Raw genomic sequence first — 26,097 nt, forward strand, 5'->3', positions numbered from 1 at the left:
ATTCTGGTTGTCCGCCTTTTTTGCTCATCTGTCTTTCTGTAATTCTGTGTGTTTTGACGTACTGCAGTATGGGATAATGCGAGGTGAGAACAGCCTCTTTGGAGTTGCCAATAACACAGAACAGCCTCAGCGAAGCAAACAACAGTAATGTTCTGCTTGCATTGACAGAAGTACAAAGCAGTATTGGTGGAGCTAATGGCATCAAATAGAAACAGAGGGGTAAGAAAGGGCAAGGGAAACAGGGTGGGGTGAAAGGCACTGAAATACATATCAGTATCAATGGAGCAGCAAATAGCAATTACAGTCAACTGAACTCTAAAACAGAGAGTAATGTCGGGGGGGGGGGGGGGGGGGCAAAGAGCAATAATTCTAATCATCAGCCCAGAGAAAAGAGCAGCAGCAGACAGTGAAGAGGAGAGAGACGATGCTTAGACAGGATGGAAAGCACATTCCTAGTGTGGCAAAGTGCAGCACCTGGAGTCATCAACCCTGCCAACCACAGTAGATGGAGACAGAAAAATGAAGTGGACTAGGCTATAAGCAGAAGGAAAGGTAGAAACCTTAGTCAGAGAAGCAGTACTAATAAAAGTAATTACTGGTACTAATTGTCGCTGGTGTAGAGACAAACAGGCCTAGATTTATTAAAATGAGATAATTTTTACATGAATAATGCCCACAGTAAGGAAAAGGAACCTCTTTATAAGGCTCTTATTGTAGTCGACTATTTATATCATTATAGGTGAGCCAGTTAGCAAGTTGAGGTGAGGTTTTGGTGGTGGTCTAGGGCTTGGAGGCCAGTTTAACATGCAGAGTGAGATGTACGAATAGCAAGGTAGACCTTGGTGAAGATTTGATGGGATTTGGAGTGAGGAAAGTCGCACAAAGATGATATTTTTTCAGTGTTTTCTCACTCTAGCTTGACTACAAGCTAGGGTGAGAAAACACTGTAGTCAAGCTAGAGTGAATTGTAGAAATGTCAACTTTGCGTGACTTTCCTTACTCCAAATCATGTAAAATATTCACCAAGACGTTGCAACCGTCGCTGCCTGACGTCTCCACTCTGCCCACCTTACCTCTTTTGCAACTCCCTCTTTGGTTGATGGAAGTTTGGCTACCGCGGCGTCATCTTGCCGTTCTCCTCCGGCGTCCCCAGACCAGCTAGACACTGCCTTCCGCCATGTTCTCCTGAAGCCTAAGGGCGCGCGCGTGATGCGGCCCTGACTCAAATACCAGCTGTGGCATGAACCTCAGGGGCATCCCCCTGAGATGATGTCATCCTCACCAGATATTTAAGGTCTTTGTTTTTGCTAGCTATTCGAGTTGGCAAAAGTTTACAAAGGTTTTCCTAGCTTCCTCCAGGTATCGCTGTGGATGGGATTCACTCTCCGCATACCTTGCTACTCTGCCTCCTCGGACTTTACCAGGGGTACCGCTCCTCAGGGGCCTCGCTCTCTCTCTTGCTTTTCAGGTCACAGTCTGGAACTGGCACTCGCTCCTCGAGGGCCCACGTTTCCAGACTTGCTACTGAATACAACTTCTGCCAGGAAGTCACCGCTGCCTACAACACCAGTGAGTTACCATCTCTCTCTCAGAGCCTTCCCTGGAACCAGGTACTCGCTCCTCGAGGGCCTACTTCATTCCAGCCCCTGCGGCTACTTCAAGAGACTATTGTGTGAGGTTACCATCAAGGTTCTGTTCCTGAACTCTGCATACTCTGCCTACTCACTATATTCAGTTTCTCTACAGCTTAGCCATCCTGGGATAGCTGTTCCAGTGCCTGAAGGACTACAGCCCAGCCGGGCTCTTCCAGCTCACTACTGCCACCTCTGGTGGTTCACTATACAGTTTAATAAAAGATCTAGTGTGTGTCTGTCTCCCAACTCTGAGCTTGACCAGTGGTCCCTCTCGGGATCTTCCCCCGTGGGTGTGGTCATTTGCCACCGGCCCAAGGATCTACCCACAATTATCACAAATAATATCAGATTGCTAACTCCATGGATCCGGCACAGCTCAATGCCTTGCAGGCCATACGGGGCCTGGCCTTGCACATTTCAGAGCAGCAAGATGCCTTGGAGAAACTTACTTCAGCATTTCATCAGCTACACATACAGAAGGTTCATCCTCCTTCGGCGCGTGACACCTGAGGACTGCGCCTGCCTTTAAAGGGCTCACCGGTGCTTGGAGGATGTCATCGGGGGTAGGCCTCGGTCGATGCGGTGGGAGGAGTGAGGGGTATCGGTCGATGGGCTGCATGGGATCACTGGGCAATGGTGGCGGTGGTGGCTGCTGGCTCCGTACCCCGGCAGGTCTGTGCCAGCAGTGCGGAGCGGGTGGTCGGTTGTCGGCGGTCAGCTGTGACATTGCGAGGAGGGACCCTGAGGTCTGCGCCTGCCTTTAAAGGGCTCACCGGTGCTTGGAGGACGTCAATGGGGGTAGGCCTCAGTCTGATGCGGTGGGAGGAGTGAGAAGCGTCGGTCAGTGGGCCGATTGGGATCACTGGTGGTGGCAGCTGCTGGCTCCGTGATCAGTGATGATTATGCTGTATTGTTTGATTTGTTTGCCCCAAAAATTAATGAGTAAGTCTAAGAAATGAAACGTCATTTGTTTCATTTATTTATGTTTCCCATTGAAAATCATTGGCTGCTGGAATCGCCAGTGAGGCCAGTGCCTGGCCTCCTCCACCAACCTCTTCCACCAACGACAAGGTGAACAGCAACAGTGAGATCGCTCCCCATCCCCCCCCCCCGAGACCAAGGAGGGAGATGCTGATGCCTTGAGGACTGGGCCTGCCCACTGCCTGAAAGCTCTTCACTACGGTGGCGATAACGAAGGCACATGCACTATGAGGAGCGCGCGCTTAGCGCAACAAAGGAGCTTGCTCCTTTGTGTGTCCCTTCATGCGGACCCATAGTGCAGACCTAAAGAGCTTATTCAATCATGTCCAGGTCATCAGTGCTACAATCATGGAACAGATGTGCTTCATTGAGCCTATTCTAGGACATGGCTTGTAAGGAGATCTAAGGAGTATCCCTAGAAAGAAGCAAAGAAGGATCACAAATTTGGCTTCCCTAAAATAAGTAACATCTCTCCAGTTATCTCTTCTTGCTTTATGCTTACTCTGCTCCTATTAAATGTTCAGTCTCTGTAAAAAACATCTCTCTGATTAATGTCCTGTAGATGTTTTAAATCCTACTATTTTTTAGAGATGTGCATCGTTTTAGGTTGTCGGGTCAGGCTGCGGTTCGGGCACCTCGTCAAAAATGACATTTTCCTGCTGCACTTTTTTTTTTTTTTTGGCTATTGTCTATGAAAAAAAAAACCCACCCCAACCCTTCAAATTTACTTAATTACAACCCCCCAAGACATACTAAAAGCCCTGGTGGTCCAGCGGGGTACCGGGAGTGATCTCTCCCTCTCGTGCCATCGGCTGCTACTAATCAAAATGGCACCAGTGGCCTTTTGCCCTTACCATGTGACAGGGGCTACTGGTACCATTGGTCAGCCCCTGTCACATGGTAGGAGCAATGGATGGCTGGCGCCAGCTTAAATGGTGCCGGCCAACCAATGGCACCTGTAGCCCCTGTCACATGCTAAGAGCGTAGGTCCACCGGTGCAATTTTGATTCCTGGCAGGCCCGACAGCTCAAGAGCAGAAGATCACTCCTGGGACCCTGCTGGACCACCAGGGCTTTCAGTATGCCTTGGGAGGGGGATTGGGATGATGGTGGGGGAGTTGTAATTAAGTAAATTTGAAGGGTTGAAGTGGGTTTGAGCTTTTTTTTAAATAAAGGTGCCCCTCCCCATGCGCTAACCCGAAAAATGATTTTTTTTCCTGAAATTTCGGGGAAAACCCGATTGTTTTTTGGGTCCTCTGATCCAAGCCGAATTGGACAATTTTGTTTAATTTTCTAATTCGGCAAAAACGAATGCACATCCCTACTATTTTTGCATTTATGAAACCTGGCTGAATGTTAAAGTCAATGTGCTCTTAAACCAAATTTCTCATCTTATCTCTGATATATTTCATTTTCCTAGACCTAAATGAAAAAGTGGAAGTTTATTAATAATTAGTAAAAAAATAACTTAAGTTAGTACCTTTACAAAATAGAGGTTAACTCTCCCTATGAGGTGGCAATTCTAAAGTCACCTCAACTAAACATAGGACTGGTCTGTTGTCCCCCAGGATCACTACAAAAAGATTGCTCACCATTGATTGAATTATTCTCTAAAGTGTTTCCGTCACCAGATTCTACCCTAATTTTAGGAGATTTTAACCTTCATGTATGTAAAACACCAAGAACTGTAGCCTGTCAAATGTTTTAGAAACAATGACTGTTTTGGGATAGTCCCACTTTGTATCTAAAGCTACTCAAATATTTGACAATACTAGTAATTCTTTAATCAATACATCCCACACTATTGCCCTGGACTAATCACCAATTAATAAAGGTGGAAATAACTTTTTTCAACCCAACTCATAAAAGTATAAATAATAATCACTAGGGATGTGAATCGTGTGTCCGATCGACTTAACGATCGAAATCGTCTGGCAGGAGAAGAAAATCGTGTTTGGCACAATTTTTTAGTTAAAAAATCGTTTTTTTCCGATTAGTGTGCACTAACGGGAGTTAGTGCGCGCTAACAGGATGTTAGTGCACACTAACCATTGTTAGTGCGCACTAACAGAAAATGATACAATTTGACACTTTTCAGGTCAGTTAAGGTCAGTTTAGGAATGAATATGTATTCCTATTGGCTGCCCTCTTATTTATTCATGTTACCAAGGTTCCCACTGACAATATATGGGGGATGGGAAATGGAAACAGTTGGTAGCTTGACATAAAAAGTAATGTGATCAGTCAATGTGACTAGAACTTGTGCCCTATCCCTGATACCGGGAGTGTTGTGATCTTCCTGCATGCAGTACCCTATCCCTGATACCGGGGGTGTTGTGATCTTCCTGCACTCAGTGCCCTATCCCTGATACCGGGAGTGTTGTGATCTTCCTGCACGCAGTGCCGTATCCCTGATACCGGGAGAGTTGTGATCTTCCTGCACACAGTGCCCTATCCCTGATACCGGGAGTGTTGTGACCTTCCTGCACGCAGTGCTGTATTGAGATACCGGGAGTGTTGTGATCTTCCTGCACACAGTGCCCTAACCCTGATACCGGGAGTGTGATCTTCCTGCATGCAGTGCCCTAACCCTGATACCGGGGGTGTTGTGATCTTCCTGCATGCAGTGCCCTATCCCTGATACCGAGGGTGTTGTGATCTTCCTGCACACAGTGCCCTATCCCTGATACCGGGAGTGTTGTGACCTTCCTGCACACAGTGCTGTATCCCTGATACCGGGAGTGTTGTGATCTTCCTGCACACAGTGCCCTAACCCTGATACCGGGAGTGTTGTGATCTTCCTGCACGCAGTGCCCTATCCCTGATACAGGGAGTTTTGTGATCTTCCTGCACACAGTGCCCTAACCCTGATACCGGGAGTGTTGTGATCTTCCTGCATGCAGTGCCGTATCCCTGCTCAGTGCAGGAAGATCACAACACCCCCGGTATCAGGGATAGGGCACTACGTGCAGGAAGATCACAACACTCCCGGTATCAGGGTTAGGGCACTGCATTGCATTGTAGTCACACTAGTGTCAGTGTTACACACACATCCACTTCATTCTAAGACATGAAGATTAAAACATCTTTTGTCCATCACTGCAGCAGATAAAGTCCCATCAAGTCAGGCAAAGGTAATAGAGGACATGGGAAGCCTGCAGTTGTTGGTAGGGGATTTGATAGCAAGACGAATGCCTCAATCAAAACAAAGAGGGATTTCTTCAAATCTATAACATTAGCAGGAGAGGCAGGCATGAAATTTGGGGAGGATATGCCAGTTCCATCAGTGTCTCAGCTTACATCCTGTTGTATCAGCCACAAAGTACAACCACCAGTGCTTTTAGAAGTAGAAGTACAAGTGGTGAAACCTAAAGCACCAACAGCACAATCCCTTAGTGCAGCAGAAGCCATAAAAGCAGTTTTGTCACCTTCTTCTTCTGAATCAGAGCTTGAAGAATGTCGTTTTAAAGGATTTCCTGAAACAGAGATGGGAGAGCATTAGCTGAAGACCAGTATTAGGAAGTTTAGTCAGTACTGTGCAAGCTTCCACTTTACTGAGAGGAGAAAGAGGCAGGAGCTGATGTTGGTGAGGGAGAGGAGGCCACACTGACAGTGCAGAAAGACAGGATGAGTGAAATCTCTACCCCAGTTTCTCAGGCTCCATCTATCTTCACCACCACTTTAGTGCCAGCAGCATCATCCATCCCCAAGGATACAGTCAGAGACAAGGGATCAAAAAAGAAATCTGTGATCTGGGCCATTTTCAAATTAGGTAGGACCCACACTTTGTGTGTTGTGACTATTGTGTGAAGAACATCAGCTGAGGAAAGCAACTTGGCCACTTAAGTGATTCTGGGATGGAGCATCATCTGAAGAAGCAGCATCTCCTTCAATATGAATCTGGGGATGGTAGTAGCAGTAGTCAGAGGGGCCCTTCTGCAAGGCAGAGGGGATGAGTGTTCCTCAAGCTGCTTCCAAGACTTCAGCTCCTTCTACCAGTCAGGAGGCAGGCTGTCAGCAACAGTCCACAGCTATCTATAAGAAATAACAGCCCATAATGAAGGAAATGGGGTGATGATTGATGGCACTATCACAGGGATAGAAACAGGCAGAATTTAAAGTAGTGACTAGGGCTATTGGTGAGATGATCGTTTTAGATGATTGGCCCCTGAAGGTCATGGAGAACATGGATCTTAGGCGTTTGTTGAAGCTCTTAGCACCAAGCTATAAATAGCCTCCAGGACCACATTCAGCAGAAAGATCATCCCAATTTGTGTCACTGCTGGTGAAGGCACAGGGGAGCCATGTGAATTTCACAAGCAACATATGGGCATCCACAAACATCTCACACTCCTTCCTCTCTCTGAGAGCACACTGGTGGGACCTGGCAGAGGTAGGGGCAGGCAGCAGCTCCACAAGGGCCGGAGAAACAAGATGCAGGGGGGATTTGCTGCATACTCATAGGGCGGATTGTTCCCATACCTCTATCAATATTTTAGCAGCTTTCAGACAAATGCTGGAGAACTGGGAGCTGGATGAGAGAACTAGAAGTTTTAACGCAGGGTATTTTGTCACTGACAATGGCTATAATATGGTAAAGGCAGTATATGATTGGGGATATCACAATGTATGATGCTTTGCTCACACCTTGTACCTAGCAGTGAAGGAGACCTTGGGGTTGGGGTCCAGGGACCCAGACATGTGTACTTGCATGGTTTACTAGAGAAGTGTAGAAAAATAGCTGGGCACTTCCACATGATGCTGCAGAGGCTAGTGGCTGTCTCTGGAAATGAAGATAGCTGAGCAGGCTCCCCAGGGCATCATGACTGGTCAGTTGTGAGACAGCTTGTAAAAATTCTGAAGCTCTTTAAGGATGCCACAGAGGAGCTGAGTGCCACAAGCACCTGCTTGGGAGATGTCATCCCTATCGTAAACATCCTTTTAGAAAAGTTGGAGGGCTTTCAATAGGAAGAGAGAATGAGAAGTGAGGTGCCACACTGGTGTCCTTGGAAAAGAAGGTGACAGAGAGACTAGGACTTCTGACCAGAAACTCCATATACATGCTGGCCACATTATGTGATCCATGTCTGAAAAGGAAACTCGCACTGCAGGCCAGCAATCTGACACATAAGAAAAGCATGATGACTGAGTGGCTCTATCAACTAGAGTGCCTGAGGTTGAGGCAGAGGAGGGATGTAGCACAGGAGGAAAGACAATCATTGCTCAGGTCAGACAGTAGTGCAAGTCAGAGCAGCACACTGTCATTGCCATCTAGCATGCCCTCGAGCACAGTAAAACTGAAACAATCCTCACTTCTGTCCCATGTGATCACAAAAGCAGCTGGGAAGAAAGACACACATCCGATACCAGCAAAGGAGATGGCTGCTCAAATACTAGTGTCAGACTGACTTGCAGAGAACATTGAGGACATAGAGATAGATGTGCTAGCATATTGGTCACACAAGTTCAGTCCAGCATCTGGCCAGGCTTAGTGAAAGTAGCTCAGTGCTGTCTATCTTGCCACCGAGTGTCCCCAGTGAAGTATTGTTTTCCATGACAGGAGATATCATAAGCCCTCATTGCTCCAGGCTGTTACCACACTTGATGGAGAAGCTAGTGTTCTTTAAAATTAATCCAGCTTTGCTTGGCTTTACAGATTTGCCATGCAAGTGGCAAGACAAATGAAAGGAACTTGAAGGTTCTATAGCTGGCTGATCTGCATGTCAGCCTGCTGTGCTTCAATAATAGCAATGGGGCCAATATCCAGCATCCATCAACATCCAGTGTTTGTGATTTACTGACTACATCTGTCTGCTGTGTCCCCAACACCATCAGTTGTGACATATTTCAAGACCCACACTGCTGCTGTCTCCGTAGCCCTAACAGCCAATCCAAGGGATAAATAGACCAATGCTAAGTCCTGCTGTGTCCCCAACACTGACAGTTGGGCCACACTTCAACAACCACACTGCTCCTTCTGTCTCCATGGCCAAAAAAACAATCCAAGTGCCACCTCCAAAAAAAACAATCCAAGGGCCACAACACACCAATACTGAATCTTGTTGTGACCCCAACACCAAAAAATGTGCTACTCTTGAACAACCACAATGCTGCTGCCTCCCCAACCTGAAAAGCCAATCCAAGAGCCAAAGCACACAAATGCTGAGTTTTACTGTGCCCCATCACTGCCAGTTGGGCTATACTACAACAACCACACTGCTGCTGCCTCACTTGTCCAAAAACCCAATCCAGGGGCCACAACACACCAATTGGGCCACAGTACAACAACCACACTACTGATGCCTCCCCAGCCCAAAAACCAAAACCCTGCCAGCTGGGCCTCTCTTCACCAAACACTGCTGCTGTCTTCCTGTCCTAAAAAAAGTGAATCCAAGGGCCCAAACACACCAATGCTGTGTCTTGCTGTGTCCCTAGCATCACCAGTTGAGCAACACTTCAACATCCACACTGCTGCTACCTCCAAAGCCTGAAAAGTCAATTCAAAGGGCAAAACACACCAATGCTGAGTCCTGCTGTTTCCTCAACTCTACTACTTGGGCCGCACTTCAACAATCCACTGCTGTTCCCAGCAAGGACCAAAACAAAGAATGCAAGGGCCACAACACATCAGCGCTGAGTCCTTCTGTGTCTCCAACACCACCAGTTGGACCACAGTTCAAAGCCACACTGCTGTTGCCTCCCTGGCATGAAAAGTAAAATCAAGGGCTAAAACGCACCAACGCTGAGTTTAGGTTTGACAAGTGGCTCCAGATTTTCAGGACAAGTTGATCCAGTCCTGGTTTTATTCCTTTGCATACAAGTACTTATAGTCTTGATTTATCTAAGGATTGAAATAGGGAAAAATAAGTCCCAGCATGCAATGGGGTAAATAAATAAATAAGGCTAAGAGAGAATTTGAAAAGAAGTTGGCTGTAAAGGCAAAAACTCACAGTAAAAACATTTTTAAATATATACAAAGCAGAAAGCTTGTGAGGGAGTCAGTTGGACCACTAGATGATCGAGGGGTTAAAGGGGCACTTAGAGAAGATAAGGCCATTGCAGAAAGATTAAATGATTTCTTTGCTTTGGTGTTTACTGAAGAGGATGTTGGGGAGGTACCCGTAATGGAGAAGGTTTTCATGAGTAATGATTCAGATGGACTGAATCAAATCATGGTGAACCTAGAAAATGTGGTAGGTCTGATTGACAAACTGAAGAGTAGTAAATCACCTGGACCAGATGGTATACAGCCCAGAGTTCTGAAGGAACTTAAAATTGAAATTTCAGACCTATTAGTAAAAATTTGTAAACTATCATTAAAATCATCCATTGTACCTGAAGACTGGAGGATAGCAAATGTAACCCTAATATTTAAAAAGAGCTCCAGCGGCAATCCGGGAAACTACAGACCGGTTAGCCTGACTTCAGTGCCAGGAAAAATAGTGGAACGTGTTCTAAACATCAAAATCACAGAACATATAGAAAGACATGGTTTAATGGAACAAAGTCAGCATGGCTTTACCCAAGGCAAGTCTTGCCTCACAAATCTGCTTCACTTTTTTGAAGGAGTTAATAAACATGTGGATAAAGGTGAACCGGTAGTTGTAGTATACTTGGATTTTCAGAAGGCGTTTGACAAAATTCCTCATGAGAGGCTTCTAGGAAAAGTAAAAAGTCATGGGATAGGTGGTGATGTCCTCTCGTGGATTGCAAACTGGCTAAAAGACAAGAAACAGAGAGTAGGATTAAATGGACAATTTTCTCAGTGGAAGGGAGTGGACAGCAGAGTGCCTCAGGGATCTGTATTGGGACCTTACTTTTCAATATATTTATAAATGATCTGGAAAGAAATACGACGAGTGAGATAATCAAATTTGCAGATGACACAAAATTGTTCAGAGTAGTTAAATCACAAGCAGATCGTGATAAATTGCAGGAAGACCTTGTGAGACTAGAAAATTGGGCATCCAAATGGCAGATGAAATTTAATGTGGATAAGTGCAAGGTGATGCATATAGGGAAAAATAACCCATGCTATAATTACACAATGTTGGGTTCCATATTAGATGCTACAACCCAAGAAAGAGATCTAGGTGTCATAGTGGATAACACATTGAAATCGTTGGTTCAGTGTGCTGCGGCAGTCAAAAAAGCAAACAGAATGTTGGGAATTATTAGAAAGGGAATGGTGAATAAAACAGAAAATGTCATAATGCCTCTGTATCGTTCCACGGTGAGACCGCATCTTGAATACTGTACACAATTCGGGTCGCCACATCTCAAAAAAGATATAATTGCGATGGAGAAGGTACAGAGAAGGGCTACCAAAATGATAAGGGGAATAGAACAGCTCCCCTATGAGGAAAGACTAAAGAGGTTAGGACTGTTCAGCTTGGAGAAGAGACAGCTGAAGGGGGATATGATAGAGATGTTTAAAATCATGAGAGGTCTAGAACGGGTAGATGTGAATCGGTTATTTACTCTTTCGGATAATAGAAAGACTAGTGGGCACACATGAAGTTAGCATGAGGCACATTTAAAACTAATCGGAGAAAGTTCTTTTTTACTCAACGCACAATTAAACTCTGGAATTTGTTGCCAGAGGATGTGGTTAGTGCAGTTAGTATAGCTATGTTTAAAAAAGGATTTGATAAGTTCTTGGAGGAGAAGTCCATTACCTGCTATTAAGTTCACTTAGGGGTAGATTTTCAAAGGGGTTCGCACGTACGATACGCGCGTACCCCCCCGAAAACCTACCCCAAACCCCCCTGCGCGCTCTGAGCCTATTTTGCATAGACTCGGCGGCACGCGCAAGCCCCGGGACGCGAGTAAGTCCTGGGGCTTGCATGGAAGGGCATGTCGGGGGAGTGTCAGGGGCGTGCCGCGAGTGATGCGGCATTTTGGGGGCGGGCCGCAAGTGACGCGGCATTTCAGGGGCGGGCCCAGGGGCGTGGTGCCAGCCTGGGGGCGTGGTCGAGTGCTCCGGACCAGCCCCCGGGTCAGGTGGGCTGGTCCGGAGCAGCCCACCTGACCCGGTGGGCTGCTCCGGGTCAGGTGGGCTGCCCCACCTGACCCGGAGCAGGTGGGGCAGCCTGCTCCGGGTCAGGTGGGGCAGCAGCCCGCTGGTGCGTGCAGATTTACACCTGCTTTCTGCAGGTGTAAATCTGCCAACAAAGGTAGGGGGGGGGGGTTGATAGGGCCGGGGGGTGGGTTAGGGAGGGGAAGGGAGGGGAAGATGAGGGGAGGCGGAAGGAAAGTTCCCTCCGAGGCCGCTCCGATTTCGAAGCGGCCTCGGAGGGAACAGGCAGCGCACGCTGGGCTCGGCGCACGCAGGTTGCACAAATGTGCACCCCCTTGCGCGCACCGACCCCAGATTTTATAAGATACACGCGGCTATGCGCGTATCTTATAAAATCCAGCGTACATTTATAAAATCTACCCCTTAGAGAATAGCCACTGCCATTAGCAATGGTAACATGGAATAGACTTAGCTTTTGGGTACTTGCCAGGTTCTTATGGCCTGGATTGGCCACTGTTGGAAACAGGATGCTGGGCTTGATGGACCCTTGGTCTGACCCAGTATGGCATTTTCTTATGTTCTTATGTTCTTAAATAATGATTCTGCATCACTCAATGGTTAGACCGCACCTTGAATACTGTGTATAATCCTGGTTGCTGCATCTCAAAAAAGACATAGTTGCATTGGAGAAAGTACAGAGAAGGGCGACTAAAATGATAAATGGCATGGACCGGCTCCCCTATTTGGAAAGACTAAAGAGGTTAGGGCTGTTTTACTTGTAGAAGAGATGACAGACGAGGACTATGATAGAAGTCCACAAAATCATGAAAGGACTTGAATGGGTAAATGTGAAAAGGTTATTTTCTCTTTCAGATAATGCAAGAACTTGGGGACAATTGAATTTAGCAAATAGCATATTTAAAACAAACCGGAGAAAATTATTTTCCTCTCAATGCACAATTAAGCTCTGGAATTTATTGCCAGAGAATATGGTTAAGGTGGGTTTTCTAAATGGCCCGGCGAAGCGCATATCTGCTGATAAGCTTGGAAGAGCCAGGGTTTAGAAAAAGGGCAAGCCGTGGGTGGGGTTTACCCTGCCACCTTTTTCCCCTCTCCACCCCAACCCCTAATCCCTATCTAAATATTCTCATTTTTTTTCTGTTTCAAAACTTATTTCCTCTGATGAGTTGAAGTCAGTTGCACAGGCCAGCCAGCTGCTAGCACATGCTTCACCGGAACAGCGCAAAATAGCGCTGTCCCGGCTAGCCCTTGTCCCCACTCCTTTATTGGAGCAGACTGGGAGTGAACTGGCAACAGTCTGAGTCGCCGTGTGCTTCTAAAGAAAATCTCCCACCCCCTGTGCGCCACCCCTGCGCAGAGGAATTCCTCGATATACTAACTGGACGCTCGTGTGAACGCGGGTAACGGATTTTACAACGTGCGTGTGTTAGCGGGCACATGTTATAAAATTGGCGCTCCACATGCATGTACGGGGAACCACACGCTCCACACGAGCGCTTCTTTTAAAATGTACTGCTTAGTGTAGCTGGGTTTAAAAATGGGCTTGGATGAGTTCCTGGAAGAGAAATCCATAAACTGCTATCAATCAAAAGGGATTAGCTACTGCTTGTTGCCGGCATTTGTATCATGAGATCTATTTAATGTTTGCGTACTTGCCAAGCACTTGTGACTTGGATTGGCCACTGTTGGAGATAAGGATGCTGGGTTTGATGGACCCTTGGTCTGACCCAGTATGGCATATATTATGTTCTTATGAAAGCAGTATTTTGGATGCACCCTTTGACTTTGTCTATTGGAGCTTCATTATTTGTTAAATTTCCATCTAAGTGTACAGTCACGTATGCAGGTAATATTTATATTTTTGTTGATCCATATCAATTGATTTCTTTTCTGCAAGAGAAACCTTTGGTATAATCATCCGAAACTACTTTAGTTTGGTTGGATAACTGTCATTCTACTCAGGAGGTGATTTAAGGGTGCTAATGATGTTTGCAATGATTAATGTTTTTGCATATTATTTTCTATTTTTGTCCCTCCCCCTCTTTTTGGGGGATTGATATAAGATGTGCCTGAATATATGATTTATTTAATGTATATTTCTTTCATTTTTTTTCTGTGGAGATGTTTTGTTTTTTTGTGATATCTAAGATGTTTCTTTTTTGGAGTGAGTACATTTAATAAAGATATAATGGAAATAAAAGTATATGTTTTTTAATATCCCTGATGCACTGTCGGCACATATGCCTTTTGGAAGTGTGCCGCCTGTTTAAGCAGATGAGAGGATGATACGTAGAAGTAGATTTGCATGATTGTAAAAGGTAGGTGGCTTGCGAGTCTGAATGTATGTGTAAAAACTGAAAAACTGTGACAAATAAGGAGTACCATAGTGAATGTTGGTAAAACTATGTGTATAATAAGGTAAGAGAGAGAGTGTGATTGTGATGTTGGATAATTTCAGCAGTAGTTGAGACCACTACTTAAAAAAAAATAGTTCCATCCTAGACAGAAAAAAGTGTACTTTAAAAAGAGAAAAATATTTAAAACATGTAAATGTTGTGAAAAAATTGTTGGAACATTTTCAGATACAGTAAACAAAGACGTTTTATTAATACTAGATTTCCCTTTCCCCCCAAATGTTACATTTTCTCATAATGTCAAAGCTATTATCAAAAGAAATACTAGGAGTTGAGGGTCAGGCCACAGCTCCAGCTCGCTTGAACTAGGGGAAGCTGAAAGGAATGTCCAGAGCTCCCAGAACAGACCTAATTAGTAAGACCATGGAACATGAAAGGCCACAAAGGGACTGAATTGGCCAAAGCCTGTCTAAAAGAGCTTGCTGGAACCAGAAAGTGATTCCCAGGAACCACAAGCCTGGCTGAGCTCTGTAATGAAGAGAACTTCTGCTTTTCCTATCTACCTTCTAAATCTTGACATGTTCCTTGCTTCAGTTCCTCTTTTCACTCATTAGCTCCAGCCTCACCCCAGCCTCACCGTGGTGCCATGTCAGCTCCTGCTTTTAGCAGGGCCGACGTGTCCCATTAGGCGAACTAGGCGGCTGCCTCGGGTGCCAACCATTTGGGGGCAACGAAGAGCAGGCAGCTCCTCTCCACCGTCAGCACACAGGAACCGCTTCCCCATCAGCTCCGGCCATGCTTCCACCACCACCACCATGGCCTCTCCCAGAGAGAGAGAGCAGCCACTCCTTCTTAACTAGGGGTGCATCGTGCGTGGTGGTGGCACCAGAGACCCCAGTGGATGGGGAGGTCGGGGGAGGGGAGGGTAACCACCAGCCATGGTGCGGTAGTCTTTGGCGGAATGTGGAGGGGGGTGCGACCGCGGGGGGGGGGGGGGAAGGGCACAAGGCAGAAGGTTCGCCTAAGGCGCCTAATACCCTTGCACTGGCCCTGGCTTTTAGATTTCAGTTTCTGGACTCTGCCTCAGCTCCAAGTTCACCTCAGCATTCCTGTAACCCTTCACAAGTTCCTGATTATAGTCTGCAATTTAGATTTCAGTTTCAGTTAGCCCTTATCCCCTCCATGCTAACCTCACTCATAAGTACCATTGTGAGCAAGGGAAGCTAACACTGAGCAGCTGTGGCAACACTCCAGGCCAAACTTCTGCCTGCCTTAGGGCTCCCAGAGGCAAATAAACACCACATATGTATTCATGTAAACTGCTCTTTGTAAGCGGGTCTATGAGTGGAGAGAGGGTAATCATGAAGCTTATATGGCAGCTCTTTTCTTTCATATCCAAACAACATTTTTCAGAACATTCCAAACATCCATTTTATTATAAATATTAGCCTAATATCTGCATTTACAAAATATGCAACCTGACTCAGAGACATTTGCACTTATACTTTTGATGGTTTGAGGCAGGTAAGTCCATTTGTATTGTCTAATGTTTAACACTTGCTTCATGTTTAACACTTGAGATTAAATATAATTAAAGTTAACAGTATGTCTAAATTTTGTCATGATTACATATTTGTAAGTTCCTTTAAATATGCTGATCAGCAAAACATGGACCAGATGTACTATCACATAGGGATGTGAATCGTTTTCCATATCGTCTTAACGATAGAAATCGTGTGGCAGGAGAAGAAAATCGTGTTTGGCACGATTATTTCATTGAAAAATCGTTAAAAATCGTTTTTTCCGATTAGTGCGCACTAACTCGAGTTAGTGCGCACTAACTCAAAATGATACAAATTAGGGATGTGAATCGTTTTCCATATCGTCTTAATGATAGAAATCGTGTGGCAGGGCAAGAAAATCGTCTTAGGCACGATTTTTTAGTTAAAAAATCGTTAAAAATCGTTTTTTCCGATTAGTGCGCACTAACTCGAGTTAGTGCGCACTAACTGGGAGTTAGTGCGCACTAACTGAAAATGATACAATTTGACACTTTTCAGGTCAGTTAAGGTCAGTTTAGGAATGAATATGTATTCCTATTGGCTGCCCTCTTATTTATTCATGTTACCAAGTTTCCTACTGACAGTATATGGGGGATGGGAAATGGAAACAGTTGGTAGCTTGACAAAACAAGTAATGTGATCAGTCAATGTGACTAGAACTTGTGCCCTAACCCTGATACCAGGGGTATTGTGATCTTCCTGCACACAGTGCCCTATCCCTATTAATACCAGGAGTGTTGTGATCTTCCTGCACACAGTGCCCTATCCCTAATACCAGGGGTGTTGTGATCTTCCTGCACACAGTGCCCTATTCCTGATACTGGGGGTGTTGTGATCTTCCTGCACACAGTGCCCTATTCCTGATACCGGGGGTGTTGTGATCTTCTTGCACACATCCCGGTATCAGGGATAGGGCACTGCGTGCAGGAAGATCACAACACTCCTGGTATTAATAGGGATAGGGCACTGCATGCAGGAAGATCACAACACTCCTGGTATTAATAGGGATAGGGCACTGCATGCAGGAAGATCACAACACCCCTGGTATCAGGGATAGGGCACTGTGTGCAGAAAGATCACAATACCCCGGAGGAGTGAGGGTCAGGCAGCTCCCCCCTGTCTGTGAAGCCAGCCTCTCACTAGTAATGCAGGGAGGGAGCTGTCTCAGACTTCACCATCCTCCCGCCCCCCCCCCCCCCTCACCCACACACCATTCACTAGCTGGGACATGGGGGAAGTCAGGAGTGAGGGTCAGGCAGCTCCCCCCTGTCTGCGAAGCCAGCCTCTCACTAGTAATGCAGGGAGGGAGCTGTCTCAGACTTCACCATCCTCCCCACCCCCCCTCACCCACACACCATTCACTAGCTGGGACATGGGGGAAGTCAGGAGTGAGGGTCAGGCAGCTCCCCCCTGTCTGCGAAGCCAGCCTCTCACTAGTAATGCAGGGAGGGAGCTGTCTCAGACTTCACCATCCTCCCCCCCCCCCCTCACCCACACACCATTCACTAGCTGGGACATGGGGGAAGTCAGGAGTGAGGGTCAGGCAGCTCCCCCCTGTCTGCGAAGCCAGCCTCTCACTAGTAATGCAGGGAGGGAGCTGTCTCAGCCTTCACCATCCTCCCCCCCCCCCTCACCCACACACCATTCACTAGCTGGGACATGGGGGAAGTCAGGAGTGAGGGTCAGGCAGCTCCCCCCTGTCTGTGAAGCCAGCCTCTCACTAGTAATGCAGGGAGGGAGCTGTCTCAGACTTCACCATCCTCCCCCCCCCCCCTCACCCACACACCATTCACTAGCTGGGACATGGGGGAAGTCAGGAGTGAGGGTCAGGCAGCTCCCCCCTGTCTGTGAAGCCAGCCTCTCACTAGTAATGCAAGGAGGGAGCTGTCTCAGACTTCACCATCCTCCCCCCCCCCCCCCCGCACCCACACACCATTCACTAGCTGGGACATGGGGGAAGTCAGGAGTGAGGGTCAGGCAGCTCCCCCCTGTCTGTGAAGCCAGCCTCTCACTAGTAATGCAGGGAGGGAGCTGTCTCAGACTGGTATCAGGGTTAGGGCACTGTGTGCAGGAAGATCACAACACTCCTGGTATTAATAGGGATAGGGCACTGTAAGAGATGACTGTAGTAGATTGAATAAAGATCTGATGTTTCTGCTCTCCTCACACCAAACAAAAACAACACACAAGCAGAGAAGCCCTTCTTACAAAGCTGAGCTAGTGAGTTAAGTAGGAGGAAAAGTAAACATACTGGTGCCAGTGTGGCTACTTAAAAAATACACTTACCAACATTCAATTACATATATTTGAACTGTGTACAGTTCCAGCCAGGACCACCTTTCTAAAATGCACAGTGATTGGCAAATTCAACATGCACTAGCATTTCAGGTGCCTGCTAACAAAAATAATAAACAAACAAGTTCTAGTCAGGTGAGTGCTGATCATTACATTACTTTATTTGTCAAGCTTCCAACTGTTTCCATTTCACATCCCCCCAACCATATTGGTAACATCAATAGATAAGAGCACAGCCAGCCAATAGGAATACATACATACATATTCATTCCTAAGTGACCTTTACTGACCTGGGAAGTGTGAACACTTTGTTTCATTTTCTGTTGGTGTTCGTTAGTTTCCAGTTCCATTTCCCATCCCCCCAACCATCACCTCAGTGGTAACCTTGGTAATATCAATAGATAAGAGGGCAGCCAGCCAATAGGAACACATATTCATTCCTAACTGACCTTCAGTGACCTGGAAAGTGTTTATTTGTATCATTTTCAGTTAGTGCGCACTAAATCGAGTTAGTGCGCACAAACGGGGAGTTAGTGCACACTAACTCGATTTAGTGCGCACTAACACGATTTAACGATTTTTAACGATAAATCGTTAGAATTTCTATTGTATCGTGTTCTATAACGATTTAAGACGATATAAACATTATCGGACGATAATTTTAATCGTTGAAAAACGATTCACATCCCTACTATCACATCCAGATTCAAGACTTTGTAAGTTAGTGGACTAAGATTTACACTTTGACAAATCTAAAACTAACAAGGTTAAGTCATTCTTGGTTGCTTATGCTTCTTTCATTATTACATTTGCATGTGTGAAATTACTTAAATTATTGAAATAGCTATCATTAGTTTTCACCCTTGATAAAATGTTTTTGTGTAAACTACAGAATGCAGACACTGTACAAGTAACTATCACTAAAAAAATGAGTATATATATATATATATATATATATATATACCAGCCATTGCTTGGGGTGTCTGTGTGTGTCTTTGTGCCTCTGGGTGTGTGCCTCTGTGTTTGTGCCTGTGCCTGTAAGTGTTTGCCTGTGCCTGTGTGTGTAGAGGTATGTACCTGTGTGTGTGTGATTGTGCCTGTGTGTCTGTGTATTTTCCCCTGTGTGTTTGGGTACCTGTGCATGTGAATGTGTCTCTGTGTGTATTTCTGCTTATGCCTATCTGTGTGTGTACCTGAGTCTGCCTGTGAATGTGCCTCTGTGTGTGAAAAACTGTGTTGGATCCTATGTGTGTGTGGGTATGTGCATGCATGTGTATGCTTGTGTGTGTATGTGGCTGTGTGCATGCATCTGTATGTTTGTGTGTGTATGTGTGCATGTGAAGGAACCTGTGTGTATGTGTGTGAAAGTGTGTGTGTGTGTGTGTGTGTGTGTGTGTGTGCCTGTGTGGGTACTCATGTGTGTAGGCTGCAGGGCTTTGCAGATAGAGCACATTATTTTTTCACAGTGCACCTTCCACTGTTTAGCATGCCACTTGATAGCCACTGACAGACATGACAGTGTGATTGACACACAGACTGACAAACTTTTTTAATCATGTTTGGATAACTTAATTTCCTGTGTACAGCATTTCCTGTAAAGGCTGTGCCATTTATAAGCTTGTATGTGTTTTACTTCAAAAGAATTATAATGTTGAGGATGATATATATTTCACACCATTAGATATTCAGTAAGCTACTATATTCAAGTTAAGAGTATTCTGAAGTCTACAGATCTATGACAAAATGGCATTTTTTCTGAAAACTGCATTTCAACAATGCACAGTCCAAATGGGAGCAAAATATGGAGAGCAAACATAATTGTATCTTTCTTTCACACTGCACTAATCTTCATACACAATTTTAAAACCTCAAGTTTGATTGTCTAGAAATGCAGGAATCTACACCTTTAATAAACTAGTAAATCTGGGCATCTTCTGTAGTTCCACAGATTGCTTTCTCTGGCATGAAACATTCACCCAGTGCATTTATTAGCTAATTAACTTAGAATAAATCAGACTGTTTTAAATTTTAAAAGAAGTGCGCATACTAAAAATTAAGGGGTAGATTTTCAAACCGCGCAAATTGACGTACTTTTGCTGGCGCATCAGGCGCCAGCAAAAGTACGCGGGATTTTAGTAGATACGCGCGTAGCCGCGCGTATCCGCTAAAATCCTGGATCGGCACGCGCAAGGCTATCGATTCTGTATAGCCGGCGCGCGCCGAGCCGCGCAGCCTACCCCCATTCCCTCCGAGGCCGCTCCGAAATCGGAGCGGCCTCGGAGGGAACTTTCTTTTGCCCTCCCCTCACCTTCCCCTCCCTTCCCCTACCTAACCCACCCGCCCGGCCCTGTCTAAACCCCCCCCTTACCTTTGTCGGGGGATTTACGCCTCCCGGAGGGAGACGTAAATCCCCGCGCGCCGGGACGCGACCTGGGGGCGGGTACGGAGGGTGCGGCCACGCCCCCGGACCGCCCCGGGCCATAACCACGCCCCCGGGCCCGCCCCCAAAACGCTGCCGACACGCCCCCAAAACGCCGCGCCGACCGTGCCCGCCCCCGACACGCCCCCCTCGCCAAACCCCGGGACTTACACGAGTCCCGGGGTCTGCGCGCGCCGGTAGGCCTATTGAACATAGGCGCACCGGCGTGCAGGGCCCTGCTCGCCTAAATCCGGGCGGATTTAGGCGGATTTAGGCGAGCAGGGCTCTGAAAATCCACCCCTAAGGAAGTAATTTTCAAAAGGAGTTATGTATGTAAAACTGGGTTTTATAAGATGAATTTTAAAAGCCCAATTCGTGCATCAATTAGGAGATGTGCGAATATGTTGGGCCAGACTGCGCCAAGTGGATTTTAAAAGCCACCCAGATACGTGGGCACATGCCACTGCCTGCACAAGTGAAGTTTCCAAAAAAGGTGCAGTGTGTGGGCATGGTCTGGGCTGGGAATGGACGTTCCAGGATTGTAACATGAAATTTGCACGGAAATACTTACATGCATTAGTGTGCAGTGGAGTCCCCTGCTGTGCTGCATAACTTTACTTCTACTATGGATGATGTGTAATCTGTAAAACAAAAAGTTCTAATCAGATCATCATGGTTTTAAAGGCTGGGACTAACGGGAGAAAGGAGGCTATTAAACTAGGGGGTTTGGAAGTCCTATCCCATACCTGGTGAACTGGGAACATACTGGGAAAAGTGGTAAAGGCTTGGAGAGTGTGGCTTTTAAAATCCCCCCATTTATGCGGTAGAAGTGGTATTTGTACGCACAGGCACGAGTCCACTTAAAATTACATGCATATGTGCACACTGTCAGGCTGTTTTATAACATGCACACATATACCTGTCTTTGTTATAAAATTGTCGCATCCCTGGGCATGGGCTGCTGACAAACACGTGTACATGTGTGCCTGTGTGCCACTTTGAAAGATACTGGCCCTCCATGTAAATGGGCTTTTGAAAATTGCTACCTTTACACGCGTAACTCCTTTGAAATTTCACTGAATTTTCAAAAGGTTTTACACGTGTAAATGGGCTTTTGAAAATTGTAACGATATATGCCACTTTTACATGCATAAATACTTTTGAAAATTACCTCCTAAGTTTAACAAAAACCCAGCAAACCAGTTGGATAAAAATGAGAGTTTTTATTAGATGATCAAATGTTTAGAAGCACAAGGTTTTGGGGCTACTAAGGTTCTTTCCTTTTCCAGTGTACTACAAATGCAACTGAAATTCCTTAAATCAGAAAACCATATAAATAAAATAAAATGGATCTTCAAACTATGTTCATAATCTGACTTTTTCTGCTTTATATTTGTATTTGAACTATATTGTAGATGGAAGTGAACTTACTTCTAAAAGCTTGCATTGCCAAACATTTATCTTACTAAAATTAGCACCTCAACTCAATATCATCTTCTTTTAACAAATTTTAATGAAGTTGCTGAAATGAACACCCTGTGTAATAGCCAGCACAGCCTGAGGTGGAAATAGCCTGCTATTTCATACTTGTAGGAGCATATATGAATTAATGTAATGTGAATTCTCTCAAATTAATGCTTCTGCTAGAGGACCTGGGTGTTGGGTTATTTCATGCAGGTGTGACAAACTGGGTCATTGGTGGTTAACAAACCTTAAAATACAACACGAGTAGAGGGGAGAGTATATTTTGATCTCCCTAGTGGCTGTTGTTCATAGGCACACCGCAGGCTTATTTCTTCTTAACCAACAAGTGGGAGGTTTTTACAGGAAATAAATGCTCCTGGCCTGCACACATACACAAAACACAGACAAGTTTCAGCAAGTCATACCAGTTTAATAGTTTTCCTCTAGAAATTTCCTTCCTATAAATGCTAAGTGAAGAAGTCCCATTGCACAGCAACTGAGCTCAATTGTCCTCTAAGATAATTTCCAAAGGAAGAAACGTTGCTTTTTAGATGTCTTCATGCTTTGAGTTATGCCATAAGATAATTGTATGATTTATTTCCATGGCTCATTTTCAATATGGACTCAATAACTAGTTACTATTACATCTCTGTAGATTTGGCAGTATTCCTTTGTTCAGCTAAGAAAAAACTTTGGTGGGCAGTTATTAAACACCATCTCTCTTAAGATTTGTAATAAAGGAGGGAAAAAAAACTTAGCGTACCACCAGTGAGTCATAACTCACCATTTTGATTTCAATCAAAAGTCTAAAAAAACCCTCAAGTGTCATCATGCTCTAATGAAACAATTTATCTTGAGAATTATATGGGAATGGAAACCTTCAGCAATGTTTAAGAAATGATCCAGTGTGGCCAATGTTATGCTGAAAAGGGATGCATCAGGGAACACAATGATAAAAAAAAAAATCCACTTTCATTGTTAAGCACAAGCTCATAATCATTGAACATTTCTTACTTTAAAGACAGGTATCAGTTCACACAACTGATATTTCTGGTGGCAGTCAGCCTACCAAATAGTTTGCTAAAAAAAGATGCACACTAAACAATGTAAAGATGATGGCGTTATTTTAACGATTCCGAATGACGGTATATAAAACTCGTCAAATAAACAAACAAATAAATAAATAAATAAATAGATTAATTTATGCACAATGGGTTGAATTTTCAAGAGATACAAGTGCGAATATGGCATAGGTGCGTGTATGTGAAGCATATAAATATAAGCCATATTTTGCAAATGAGTCACAAACGCATATAGATCTGCATTCAAAAGATAATGTACATGTGAAAAAAGCAGGCATGTCAGAGAGTGGTTTGCACTTAATTACGTACATTGTTATTTTATAATCCAAGTACGTACTAACATCATCAGCAATGCACAGATAAATATATTACTGCTATGATCAAATTCATAGTCTTTTTCGACCAGGTGTTGGGGAGGCTGGCTTCATCTTGCCTTTGCCAGAATGTTGTATGTTATAAAGAAAAATTTGGTCAGCAGTCTCATACAGAGCTTTGGGGAAAACTTTCACTGAATGGCACATCTTTGCTGATACAGTGTATGTGAGTGTCACTGGGCCATACTGAGGGGGAATGAGCATCACTGTGACAGACTGGGCCATACTATAAGTGAGTGAGTATGACTGGGCCATACTGGGGATGAGTCAGTATGACTGGGACAGACTGGGTGGAAGTGGAAAATGAAACTGGATCCTGATGAGTGGGCCAAGGCCCTGTTCACAGGCCTGACACCACAGCCCAGTCCAGAGTCTGGGTCCCAACACCTGGGCATCAGCCAAAGCCAGAGTCTGAGTCCAGGCCTGACACTGCAGAACTGGTATGGAGACCAGATTCTAATGCCCAAAACAAATGGAGGGCATCCATGAATTTAAATGGAAAATATTCTCTCATTTGTTTATGTTCCCATTCAACGTTATATTCATTAAAGTCTATGGCTGTGCTGTGCACAAACAGGTGCTATAACTTTTCAACCAACTATTGCCTGTGTGACATCACAGCCTCCTGGGAGCCAAGGCAGAAGAAGTTGGCAAGGAAACTAGATGGAAGACAAATCATAGTGAAGCATCTATTTAATCAGCCTAAAACTGCCATCTGGATCAAGTGACACTGACAACCCCCCACTGAAAAGTCTGCACATGTGCAAGAAAGTCTGTATTACATCTCTAGAAGTTAGTAGAGAAGGTTTTTATTTTGTGAAGCTCCCTGAGAGTTCAAATAAAGCTTAAAAATAAGTTGGCTTTGGCACTGGTAAAAGGCTGCTTCTGATCTCTGCTGCAATGGTATCAGAAAGTATCAGAAAGATAGAGGCAGTGGCACTATGCTTTCTCTGTTCACTGGAGGAGAGTAAGATTTGGAGATTGAAGCAGTGCTTTTGTCTCTGTCTGAGTGACTAGTACAGTGGAGTGAAGTTAGCATATTTATAAGTGAAGATTAAGAAGGATTTTCCAGGCTGCCAACCTTTTTGGTTCTGTTAACTTTCTATCATTTTTATGTGTATAGAAAAGGAGTCAGTCAGCAATACACTACATAGCAAACATTCACACTGTAATCAAAATGGTGCCGATAGCCTTTGCCCATACTATGTCACAGGGGCTACTGGCGCCATTGGTCAGCCCCTGTCACACAGTAAGAGCACAAGATGGCACCGATGGCCATGTGACAGGGGCTGACCAATGACGCCGGTAGCCCCTGTGACATAGTAATTTAGAGGCTATCGGCGCCATTCTGAGCGAGGCAGGCACGCCGGGCACGGAGGGACAAATCGCTCGCGGGACCCCGCTGGACCACCAGGGATGTTGGTAAGTCTTGGGGAGGGATCGGGATGGGGGGTTGTATTTAATGTTTTATAGTAAGTTTTAATGCTTGGGGTGGGATTTTTTAGCTTCGTTTTCCCGCGTCATTTTTTGAGCCGGTTTCGTTTTTCTCTCTTAGTTTTTTATTTGTTTGTCAAAAAAACTAACCGAGGAAAACCGAACTTTACCCCGAAGCGTTTGACTCAAAAAACAACCCAGTAGTAAAAAACAAAGCACATCTCTGGATGGTAACTCTTCTTCAATCGGTTTGATTTTGAGCTGCACTACTGACCAGCAATGAAGAACTACTGAACTGATGCCCTCTCATGTTCCTTCCTGATGGAAGATACCCCAGAAATCCCTAGACATATCATAGATCCTGCAAAGGTCATTTTCGCTACTGCCACATTGATACCCCCTGGATAGATGTTAGACCTCAAGCAGCTGGCAAAAAGTGTTGAAATGGGCTCATTATTCATGCTTAGCAGGACACCCAGGAATCATCCACACTTGAGAACTTATCCTACATCTCTACAGGTAGCCCCCAAGTGAGAACTGAAGTAAAAAGAAATGTGGAATCCTGCCCTGCTTGTTTGAAACACAAGACTGCTTGAGCCTGATGTTGGGGGCTCTTTCAGCTGTTACCAGCCCCTGACGAACCATGGACCCACTTGTCTACTGTCTGTCTCTCTCATGGCTCCAGCACAATATGGCACATGGTAGATAGATTCTCCAAGATGGCACATTTCATTCCTCTTTTGGGCTTGCCTTCTGATCCAGCATTGGCCCATCTCTTCATACAACATGTCTTTTTCTTACAAAGGCTGCCCTCTCACATCCTCTCAGATAGAGGTGTTTATTTCATGGCCCAAAACTGGAGGAGGACATGCAAGAAATCTGGGATTATGCTAGACCTTACTAGAGCTTACTACCTCCAAGGAAACAGATAAACTGAGAGGACTAACCAAGTCCTTGCCTCAGACTGTATGTCAAAGACAGGCAAGACAATTGGGCTCTTCTCCTTCCCTGGGCTGAATTCTCTCCTAACAACCACACAAGAACTTTCACAGGCTCCAATCCATTCCAAGTGGTTTACATCAGAAATCCTTGGGAGCCGCTTTCTCTCCCTCAGGCAGTAACTTTTCTGGCAGCCTATCTCACCTCTCTGGAGCTCTACGATTTCTGGCAAAGGAACCATCAGCTGCTTAGCCAGGCAGCAGTTGATTCCAAGAAGCAGGCAGACAGAAGTGCAGGCCCATTCTGCAATTCAACCCAGGTGACTTGGTATGGTTAAATACACAGAATTTGCATCTCTGAATACCCTCCTTCAGATTGGCATTTCAATTCATTGATCCCTGTGCTGCAACAAGTTGGCCCTGTGACTTACTGGATCAAGCTACCACCTACATTACATATATATAATATCTTCCATGTGTCTTTCTTGAAACCACTGGTACTCTCCTGGCTTTTTCAGCAA

At 45.2% G+C, this 26,097-nt stretch overlaps 1 long non-coding RNA gene across 1 annotated transcript in view; it reads right to left on the reverse strand.

The window, feature by feature from the left end:
• The window catches only part of LOC115080847, a 37,840-nt gene extending 16,921 nt beyond the window's left edge, over window positions 1–20,919 (reverse strand). The window contains exon 1 of the long non-coding RNA XR_003853684.1: window positions 20,856–20,919. This is a non-coding gene — a long non-coding RNA (uncharacterized LOC115080847). The remainder of the gene's footprint in view (window positions 1–20,855) is intronic.
• Window positions 20,920–26,097: the final 5,178 nt, after the last annotated feature.

The sequence above is a fragment of the Rhinatrema bivittatum genome, chromosome 1 (assembly GCF_901001135.1).
Source record: "Rhinatrema bivittatum chromosome 1, aRhiBiv1.1, whole genome shotgun sequence".
Lineage (NCBI taxonomy): Eukaryota > Metazoa > Chordata > Amphibia > Gymnophiona > Rhinatrematidae > Rhinatrema > Rhinatrema bivittatum.